The sequence below is a fragment of the Emydura macquarii genome, unplaced genomic scaffold, assembly GCF_026122565.2.
Source record: "Emydura macquarii macquarii isolate MOO-44397 ecotype Brisbane River unplaced genomic scaffold, CSIRO-AGI_Emac_v2 contig_2768, whole genome shotgun sequence".
Lineage (NCBI taxonomy): Eukaryota > Metazoa > Chordata > Testudines > Chelidae > Emydura > Emydura macquarii.
This window is the reverse complement of record NW_027132905.1, coordinates 41,477,189-41,487,789: the sequence shown is the minus strand read 5'-3', so window position 1 is coordinate 41,487,789 and position 10,601 is coordinate 41,477,189.

The window sequence follows — 10,601 nt, the reverse complement described above, 5'->3', positions numbered from 1 at the left end:
CAGTGTGCACAGAAAAGGATACAGCAGATGTTTGACTTGTTGGGTTTTTTTAAAGAAGTTCTTTGTGCTCTAGATGAAGGTATTTTGGATCACGTCTAAGCCTGTGAAAATGGGGACCTGTTTGCAGTGAGGATACTGTCTTCAACCTTCAAGGTGCACAGCTGCTGCAGAAAATGTCTTTCCGCTTTGCAGCAAATAAAAAGATTTTCTTTTTCCTCTTTTCGTTTTTTATTTGTTTTCCTTCAATTTTAATTGATTCTCAGTGAAAATTTCCTTCCACGCTCTTCAGATCTTGTGCATAGATCTGAAACCCTGCATGTTGCCAGACTGGAGGGGGAATTTGGTATGGCCCCTGCTTTGAAACTATGGATGTCTTTTTATAGGAGAGTTCCGGATATCAATAAAATTAATTTCCTTGTTCCTGCCATTGGTTCAGTCTTAAATAAGAAACCTGAGCTGAGATTTTACCCCTTTCCAGTCTACTTACTACTTTTGGTAGGCTTCTATTGAAAGTTTGAACCAGACAGCATTTAGTACAACTTTCACTCATTGCCCCCTCTTGGCAGATCTTCTCAGTGGCTTAAGGAAATGAATTAAACCAACCTTTCCTGCCAGTCAGAAAAAATAATGAATGTATTCATATTTTGCCAGAAACCAAGATTGTCATTCCATTAGGAAGAAAGACTGATTATCAAAGGCCAGGGTTTGATTTGGAAAAGGCAGATTCCCTAGGCGATGTTTCTTGGTGCAGGAAGGATTCTGATTCAGATGGACAAGAGGGTTTGGGCCTAGGAAGCTAAGCACAGGATTGGAACTGAGAAATCCCTGAGATGTATATTCCTAACTCTGATGCTGATTCCTTCCAGACCCTTGGGCAAATCCCTTAACCTCTTTGCCTCCATTTCCCCATCTCTAAATGCATGATGGGGGTTGTGAGAATTGATTAAGGCTTATAAAGCACTTCAGAAGATTTGAAGTGCTACATAAAAGGTAAGCATTGTCTATTTCTGACTCTAACTCAGAGAGCCTCTATCCTCCTCCTGTGTCACCAACATCATTACATTGTCTCATTAATATCAGATCCCCAGATGCTCACATGCATGGGGTTGGTAGAAGAAACCTTTCGCATTCACCTGCACTGGCAAGCAGGGGGTTAATTCAGGCTGCGAGTGAAATGGAGGTTTGCTTTTTGGAATTGCTGTCCTGGTTTTTCTTATCAGCTCAGAGTCTGAGCTGTCGACCCCCCAGAATCAATTTCCTGAGCACAGGACTCCTTTTGAATGCCATCGTGCATTTCTGCTGAGCTCACTGCCTTAGCCTGGAGGTTGCACTGGTGAGATGGTCGACGAGCACGTGCAGAGGTGTATGGAAGGTGCACTTAGGCAGACATCACCCAGCATAAAAGAGCAGCAAATGGTCCCAGCCTGCTGAAGTGGAGACGACCCCTTTGACCTCTGCATCAGCTGGTGGCATCCGTGGCCAGCTCTGTGTCTGAGGAGCAGGGCAGCTGTCGAGTCCCTGCCCTGCTGTAATGTAAGTTATCCCGAAGAGAAGCAGGGACAAGAGATGCTCTACCTGTGAGGCTCCTTCACAAAAGGGAGAAGTAGTGACCATTGGAGCTGGAGGACTGAGGCACTTCTCGGAGAAAGGAGGCTAAGAGATGAACCAGGTAAGAGTCATGATCTCTCTGCCCCTTGCAGGGAGGCCCTGTGGGTTTCTGAGGCCCCAGGTGGCTCGAGGACAGGGGGTATCCAGCACTGATTTGCCTCCCCTTTTGACTCGGGGGAGACTTGGCTGTGAGTTGATTTTATTTGGTCTTGTCACTGGGTGGGTTAGGCTGGCTGGCCTCCATCATGCGGAGGTGGTGTGGGCCCAGAGTACCTGCCGGGTTGGAGTCGTTTGGGCTGCCTGCAAGACTATTTCCTTTCTAGGGGTCCAAGCCAGCCTGTGAGAGAGACGGTGGAAACCTTCCTGCTGTCCAGTGGGGGCTGGATCAGGCGCTACCGTATGCAAAGAGAACCCCTCCTGCTAGGCCGAGAGGAGACACGATTGATGCCCCCATTGGGATCTGTGTTCAGTTTAGCTAGAGATCACCAAGGTGCCGGTCTGAGGATGAACCCCAGGTTGGGGTCAGGTCATGGTGGGATCAGTGGTGCTAAATCAATCACATGAAGCATCAGACCACTTGAGCCACGTCTGAAGAAGATGCTGAAACCAGACAGGCCTTTCCAATTTGAATACAGGGTGCTGGGTGGGAGGCAGGGAATTGGCATTCAAACCTCCTACCCCACCCACATCCAGTTCAGATGGGGCTTGATTTGACGAGCCAATTTAGGCCCAAAGCTGCATCTTCCACTTGGCTGCTGGTCATACAAGTGGCAACAGGCTGAGAAGAGCCAGTTAAATGGCCTCAGCCAGCAGGACAGCATTCCTTTAAACACAAAATACACACCGGCTTTTTATTCAGTCAAAGGCTCCAGATTCTGGCGAACTCTTGGCTAGATGCTGTTTATTACCGTCTATCTGCCTCAAGGCAAGACCTGCAGGCACTCTGATGAATGGATTAAAGAGTTCCCAGCTTTCTCTGCAGTTGACTCTATCTTCCCTTGAAATGCTGTTTTGTGCCTTCCAGCAGTGGCAGCAAAGATTACATCCCCTGCTGGGATCTTTACGATATAAGGCTTAAAATACGAGACAGCAGCTGAGACAGATTAATGCTATAGCCTAGTAAGCTTTACATAATCCCCTTTAACCAAAATTTCAGGTCATGTTTCCAGTCTCTAGTCCAGAAAACAAATGTTTTTGTTGCATTACAGTGGCCCTGCTGATTCCAATTTATCCCCAACATTTAGAGTTTGTGAAAGCAAGCTCTTATCAAAGCAAAACCCGGTAAAAATGCTCCCATGAATGTTGTGTCTTTATTGGAATTTAAATTATGTTGTAGAAGCCTTTGATCCTGCAGTAGTTACGCAGTGTAATCAACGGGTCTCCTCACATGTGTAAAGTTAAGAATAAGCTTAACTACTTGTATGGCCTTGTTCATAGTAGTATCGGTGCATCTCATGATGTTTAATAATTTTGTCCTCAATGGGGAAATGCTCATACCCCCTTTTTAAAGACTGGAAACTAAGGCACAGAGAGTTTGGGGCAGAATATGGAACTGAACCAAGAACTCCCAAGTGCCATCTTTTCTCTTAACCATTTGCAGGTTCGTGGCCTTAATGAATACGCATTCCCCTGCGGTAATTGCCACCCAAATATGACGGCTCTGAAATCCTGGGCATGAAAATGATTATAAACCAGAGTGAAGCTGACTTCTTTTTTTATTTTCATTTGCCCAAGCTGAGAGAAATGCCCACTATAAACTAACAGCGTAAAGAAGGGGAAATAATGGAATTTTAAAAATGGACCATTTTAATGATCTAAGGGGTCTTTCTCTGCCACAGGTAAAGGAGCATGTTGGCTTACAAAATCCAGGCCAAGCTTGTCAGATGTAACTAGTGATTTTTGGATACTTCAGTTGCTGGGCGCTAAGCCTGAGACCTCTTAAAAGGGACCTGATTTTTCAGACCGTGCAGAACACTCTGCCTTTTGAGAACTGGGCCTTCGTAAGGTGTCCCAAGTTGGACACCCAAGGATCTCTAGTCACTTGAAAATTTCAGGTGCAGTTTATAAGTTGATGTTGGTTTTGCCTGTTGATTTCTTCCAACTACTCGCTGAAGGAAGCACCGCCTCCCTCCGTTGTCAGTTTGACTTAGTGGGAGGAAGAAATGCTCGGTTTTCACTTTGTTTTTAGGAATCTTTGCTAGGGCTCTGATGAGGCATACTCCCCATGCTGGCCCTGGCAGTGACACAGCTGAATTAGGCCAGGTGGGCCCAATCAGCCATTTCAGCTGCAAAGCAGGAGATGTAGGCTGTGTGGGAGGCACTAATTAGAAGGTAGCTCATCTGTGAGGGGACAGGCTGTGCTTCTGTAAAGCCAGGAGTGACAAGGAGGAAGCCTGCAGTCTCTGACCCTGAGATAAGGGAGAGGAACCCATGAGGAAGGGTTTACCTCATAAGCCTGAGAGAGAAGGGTCTGAGTAGGAAGGCTGGGGGGAAAAGAAGCTGATGGGAGGCAGGCCAGTGAAGAAAGCTGTAGGGGTCATGAAAGCCCAGACCGTAACTGTTTGCAATGAGGCCCAGGACTGGAATCCTGCGAAGAGGGTGGGCCTGGGTTTCCTGGTGGCATTGCTTGGGGCAGTGAATGGGGCGGCGGCCTCTGTCGCTGCTGATGTGGTCAGGGGCAGTGGACATGAGGCCTGCCTGACACTGCTGGTGCACAGAGACTTTAAAAGTCCCCTGTCATTCCCCTCCAGCCTGAAGGGGGAATCTGTGTGACCTGGCTGGAGGGCCCGGTCACAAAGCAGCCCTGCTGCGACTCAGTGAGTGGGAGGAGAGCCACAACGGTGGAAGAGGAGAAAGAGGATGCTGAACCAGGTGGAACTAATCCTCAGAATTGGCAGAAGGAGGCGCCACTGAGCAGCGAGTTGAGAACCCCGTGGCAGGGCTTTTTAAACCACAGAAGAGTCCTTAAAACAGCCCCTGCTGTTGATCTAGCCTCCCCAGTTCTTGCTCTAAGAGGAAGTGCCTCAAGAAGCGCTTCATAAGGAAAGTGGCTGAGTTAGGGTTTTTTGTGCGTGCTTTCTCCTGTTTTTCCTGGCAAATCCTATTCTCATCCAGCTGGGAGCCTGGTATTTGAATTGGCAACTGATTTTGTTAGCTGCTTTTGTGCATCTGGACTTGCACAGAAAGTCATTTTTGCAAACTTGCCTCTATGCTGGACAGCCAAGGGGGGACACACTCATTCTGATTCCTTCTGCCTCTTCTTGGGCCTTCTCCTTCTCGACGCGGGGGATCTGCCCTGGAGACAGTGTTGCTGCCCCCAAGCAAAGCCCTAGTGCAGACAAGCAAGTTAATCTGCACTGGTGGAGTTTACTCTGGCATGAATGCAGGGCAACCTGAAACAATGCAAATAGCAACTGATGTTACCTTACCCAGTCTCCAGGAGAGATTTACTCTAGCGCAGCTCAGTGCTGACCACTGAAATTGGGAGAAAAAACCCAGTGGGGACAAGGCTTCTCCTCATCCTCTGAAATTGTTTAAAATTGTCCTTTTTACAGCAAGGAATGTACCTAGATCTTCCTCTGTCCCCCCTCTATCTTCTTTCTACTCTTTGGATTAAAATGAATTGCCCCAGTGTTATCCTATCAAGATGAATAATGAGGTTTGCAGTCTGCTGAGAAAAAGAGCACATTCATAGACCTACAAGGAGATCCTTGGTTTCCTTTTCCAGCTGTGAAGGGCATTTAATGGCAGTGGAGGTGCTCTGCAATGGTCATGGCATTGTTAAAGGGACTGTGAGAAATTCCGGTTTTATAGAATGGAAAAACCTGCAGCATGGTCAAGAGATTCCTCCTCTGGAAACACCATTAAAACCTGCAGGAGCACATGTAAAATAGAGTTGGCTTCCTTACCCTGACGCTGGGAATACCTGCTCCTTGGGACTTGTCAAGAACAGACTAAGAGAACTCAAGCCAACGTGACTACAATGACATCGGTGCGATTCCCCACCACTGACCCCCTGCCACAGTATAAAGCAGGACTGAGGCTTGCACTGCTAATTCACCAGGGTAGATAGTGCCAGAGCAAACCCTGTTTTACACCAGCACAGCTACACTGAGGGTTTGCACTGGGTTAGCTACAATGGCACAAACTTCCCACAAAGACTCGGGAAAAGCCAACACAAAGATGCCTATTAAAGGCATCAGGAGTGTCAGGCGTAATGACCTATATCAGTGTGGATATAAATTCACGTTGTCCTGAGGAACTGGGTCCTGATTCTAGGCATCGAGGGTCTCCGTGTGGTTCTGAGCTGGCATGCAAATGTCAGTAAACGGGGGGCAAATCGAGAGCCCAGCAGCTCCCTTTAAGGCCTGTGTTGTGGGTTGTCTCTCTTACCCTGCATGGCTGGGTTTTGGGGACGCCATTATATCCCACAGTAATTTCTCTTCTTTAATCCTGCAAGGGATCTGGCTGCCTGACATGCTGCTCCTCTCAGACCTGGTCTGCACTACAAAGCTAGGTCGATGTCAGTCATCTTGTATCAACCTATTTGTGCATGTATCTACACTCAACTTTGTCTCCTGCCAACATAAGCAGATGCAGTGACATCGCCTCCCTGAACAACACTGAGCTATGGCCAACATACTTGGTTGACACAGTGCGAGTGTAGACCCTGCGTGACCTACGTCAACCCTAGCAGTCCTCCAGCAACTATCCTCCAATGCCAGACAGTGACTGCTCTAGTCACAGTTGTGAACTCCATTGCCCGGGGGTTATGGAGACCAGAAGCCATCCCATCTGTCCTCTCCCCCCTCCCCCCCCACCCCTTTAAAGCTTCTGTGTATTTTTTAAATGCTTTTTCTTGATTGCCCATTTTGGCCAGCACACCTAGCAGCTCTCCTGTCTTAATCAGGATTAATCGGGTGAAGCTACAGCAAACTAAGGCCCCTTCTGAATGAGAGTGCCTATATGTGGCTTCATGTGCTTTACCTTCCCACCATTTGGTAATTTCATCTCAACTTTCCTGAATGTCCTCTTGTAGGCCAGCCCTCCCACTGCCACTCTGCAGACTGCAGTTGCTGCTCCCGAAATGCCTTGAGTGAAGGCACTTTGGCTGGAGTGCTCCCCCCTTGTAAGCAAAGGGGACTGCTGGCAGGGTGTCTTCTCTAAAGAGCCCTCTGCTTTGGTATCTGCACTCCTCCTTTGTTCTGCCAGCACCTGACTGTGTAAACCCTCTGGGGGTACTGCAGAGCTCATTCAGGAAAGGAGGTGCAGGGAGCTCTCTCCAGTTAAGGTATTTCTAGGCATGCCTGTTTCAGGCAGCATCTCAGAACTGATGGGCAGAGGCTAGAGTGGGATTGTTGTTTATGGAACTAGTGCTGTGTCCTCCCACAGGCAGCCTGCTGCATCCATTGAGCATGTCTATACTATACGGCTTTAATCCTTTGCATGAAGGACTTTGTTTTAGAAGCAGCTCAGAACTTAGAAGATGCATTTAACTAATCAAACCTGAACCAGGAATAAATACAAATATATAGGCTCAGTTATTCCATGTAGCCCAGACAGAAGTGACACTCAAGACTGGTCTACAATGGGGACTGACTTTGGCATAGCTATGTCTCTTGGGGGTGTGAAAAATCCGTATACTGACCTGACTCTGGATGCAGACAGTGCTTGGTTGAAGGAAGATTTCTTGGCTACCACCTCCCAGGGAAGTGGATTATCTACGCCGATAGAACCCCTCTGAGCACTGTACTGAATGTCTACATGGATGCACTACAGCGGCGCAGCTGCACCGATTGAAGTGTAGACATACACTGAGCGCCTGAGCTGAAGCCATTTAGCTACTTGAAGAATTAACAGGGGTGACACTAACCAGGCATGAGCTTGGCCAACGCCCTGCTCAATATGGTACATTTGTGAATTCACCTCTCCTTCACTGCAGTGTGATCGCCACAAACACTCTTGTTTATCTTTTGTTCCTGTTTGTCCCCTGTTGCTGTAGCCATGTTCATCCCAGGATATTAGAAAGACAAGGTCGGTGAAGTAATATCTTTTATTGGACCAACTTCTGTTGGTGAGAGAGACAAGTTTTCGAGCTTACTCAGAGCTCTTCTTCCGGTCACCTTACCCACCTTATATTTGTTCATGTCTTTTAACCAGCAGACCCAATCCATTCTGTACAAGAGTCCTGGTGGTAATGGAAGTGATTGAACATCATTTGCCCATCTGCCCTCATGCACATGATCTCCTCCCTTCCCCTGGCTTCCTGTAGAGGAAAAATCACTGGATGGAATCTCTCTAAATGAGAACAGCCACTGATGCCTTTTGGATTCAGCTGTCTCCTGGGCTAACAGCTGGATTACAAATGTCTGTAAGAGCTCCTCAAACAGCATCATTATTTCCAGTTGAGTATAAAGCCTGCTTTACTTCTCGACCTTTCTCCCCGCCCCACTCATCAGAACATGCTGATATCGTGACAGGCACATGTTCTTCAAGCTCAGCTCTGCCTTTGGCTTTTAATACGTGAATTCAGTGCTGGCGAAAGAAGCAGCCCTGGAAACTGGAGGCCTCTGGAGGGCCAGGGCCAAAGCTCATTGAAGTTGGTTAAAGTGAGTCTTTCCACTGACGTTGTTGTGCTTTGGATCTGGCCCTTCACCCGCCACAGAGATATGGGAGTCCTGATCTCCAAGCAATTTGCACCTTAAAAATAAGCTCCATATAACACCAGTGTGAAGCAGATACGTTTCACTTCACAGCTGGGGAAAGTGAAGGATGGAAAGATTTGCAAGCCGGTCTATTGCTGTAACCCCTGGATTCCATGTCCCCTGATATAACAATGAGGACCCTTGTCCAGTAATAACTGAAATTAAGAAATACCAAACTCATGTCAGGCCATGAGCCAGCCATCAGAGGGCAAATGACTCTTTGTGATTCCACCCATGCTTGTCACCATCCTCCTTAAATGGGGCATTTATTAAAGAAAATGGCCTCAACACACAAATTGGTCTGCCACAGAGCTTGAGTTCCAGTTTTGTGTCTCTTGTTTACCAGAGACGACACCCTGTCTAGAAGCCTATGTGGCACACAGACACTGAGTGGCTGAATAATATACAAGTAAACATACACAGATATTGCACATTGGCCAGATTTGACCCTATCCAGTGACCAGGAGTTGAAAGTCACTATGTAGCCTATTATGCATCCCCCTCAGCCAGATGGCTTAGCTGTTCATTGCTTTTATGCTGTGAACGAAAGGATGATATTGTGGAGTAGCTCTTTTCAGGGCAGCTGCTTCATTGTGTTTTTTCTTCTCCATCTGAATTTCCAACTTCAGTGCTGATTAGCAATGTTTGTTCTTCTGTCTTTTCAGAATCTTCCACTATCTGGGAAAGAATGTTTATTTTTATTCTGGTACAAATTGTCCTACATTACCTCTCCCCTTTCCAACTCCAAAAAGAAACAACCCAAGAAAATCCTAGGAATTTGTTGCTGACTGGGATTTTCATGCCTGTTGTCTGTTTATAGTTTACTTTCCCATTGAGAACTTTGGGCTTTCAATGGCATTACCTCTGAGATTCCATGGCGGTTCTAGAGGTGTTGGGAATTTTCCTCTATCCCCTTCCTCCCCTCCATTCATGCTGCTCTATCCCAAATGTGGCAGTGTGTCATTGGGCCAGCGTTTCCAAAGTGCTCAACAGCCAACCATTCCCCTTGGAAATCTGGCCCATTCTCCCCATTTTACAGATAAGCAAAGCTGAGGTCCAGTGTGGCCAAGTGACTTGCCCAAAATCATCCAAAGCCAGAGCTCAGAACAGAACCCCGGTCTCCTTTATTGCCAGTTCTGTGCTTGCTGGACCACGCAGCTTCCCTCCATGTGAATGTAACTTTGGATTGGTACATGTATAGAATTACAGATAAAGTATTAATGTAGCATGCCAAAATACAGCAGCAATACTATATCCTAGTGGGTGAGTCAGACGAGCAGTTTTCTGCCCCTTTTTCAACACTTGGTTCCCTCATGCTCTGGTGAATGTTGCTGCCTCCTCTCAATCCCATAGTGCTGGTCACACCATGCCTATGACCAACTGCTGAGCTTCTGACATGGATCAAGGCCTCATCCCTTTGGTGAAGTAGGGCCAGGCCACAGTGGATGCTTCTGAGCTGCCATTCCAAATCAACCCTTAAGCAAAATATTCCACCTCCTTTGCCAGCTGGAGGAAGACCTTGTTTTCAGCTCATTTTCTAAACAGCAGACCTCTCTCTCTTTTTTTTTTTTTCCTTTTCTAGGAATAAGCTGAAGCTGATGAGGAATAACGTGATGTTCACAGAGATGGAGCTCTGGGGTGTCAGATATTCTTTCTCTCTCCTACTGGACTGTGATGTTCCCTAGTGCTACAGCAGATTAATAACACGGTGTAGCCAGTTTACAAGACAGAAGCTCTTTCTGCCATTCCCATCGGAGGCAGTGAAGTAGCCATGCAGGAATGCCTCCGTGGCTACCCAAATGTAAAGGTGGCTTTTGATCTGCAGACTAAGAGCTTCACTGAGAGCCACTAACTCTTTTCAGCTGGGCCACCAAGCAGCCAATGCAAGGAAAATACCATTCAGCTGCTAACATCCTGGGCTGGATTTGGACCGGTGTACTGGAGGTGAAAGGCCACTGCTGATCCCCTGAGCCATCCAAGGTGACTTGAATTGAGGACAAGAACTGACCTATCCTTTCACCTCCAAGGTGGGCCTTCCACTACAGAGTTGAAGACCAGAAATGGGGTGAGGTGGAGGAAGCTTGCCCTGCTACTGCACAGGCTGTAATTGTGCTATAGGTAAATAAAAGGAGTTCCAGGCTCTTGTTCTGTCCCATGGCACTGTTCAATTTAGGGTGTAATTCACTCCTGTGCAGAGGGCCGCTAGCTCTTATAGGCCCCCATCATGATCAGGTTCCCATTGTGTTAGGTGCTGTACATACATGAGACTGTTCCTTAGCCCTCTGTTGA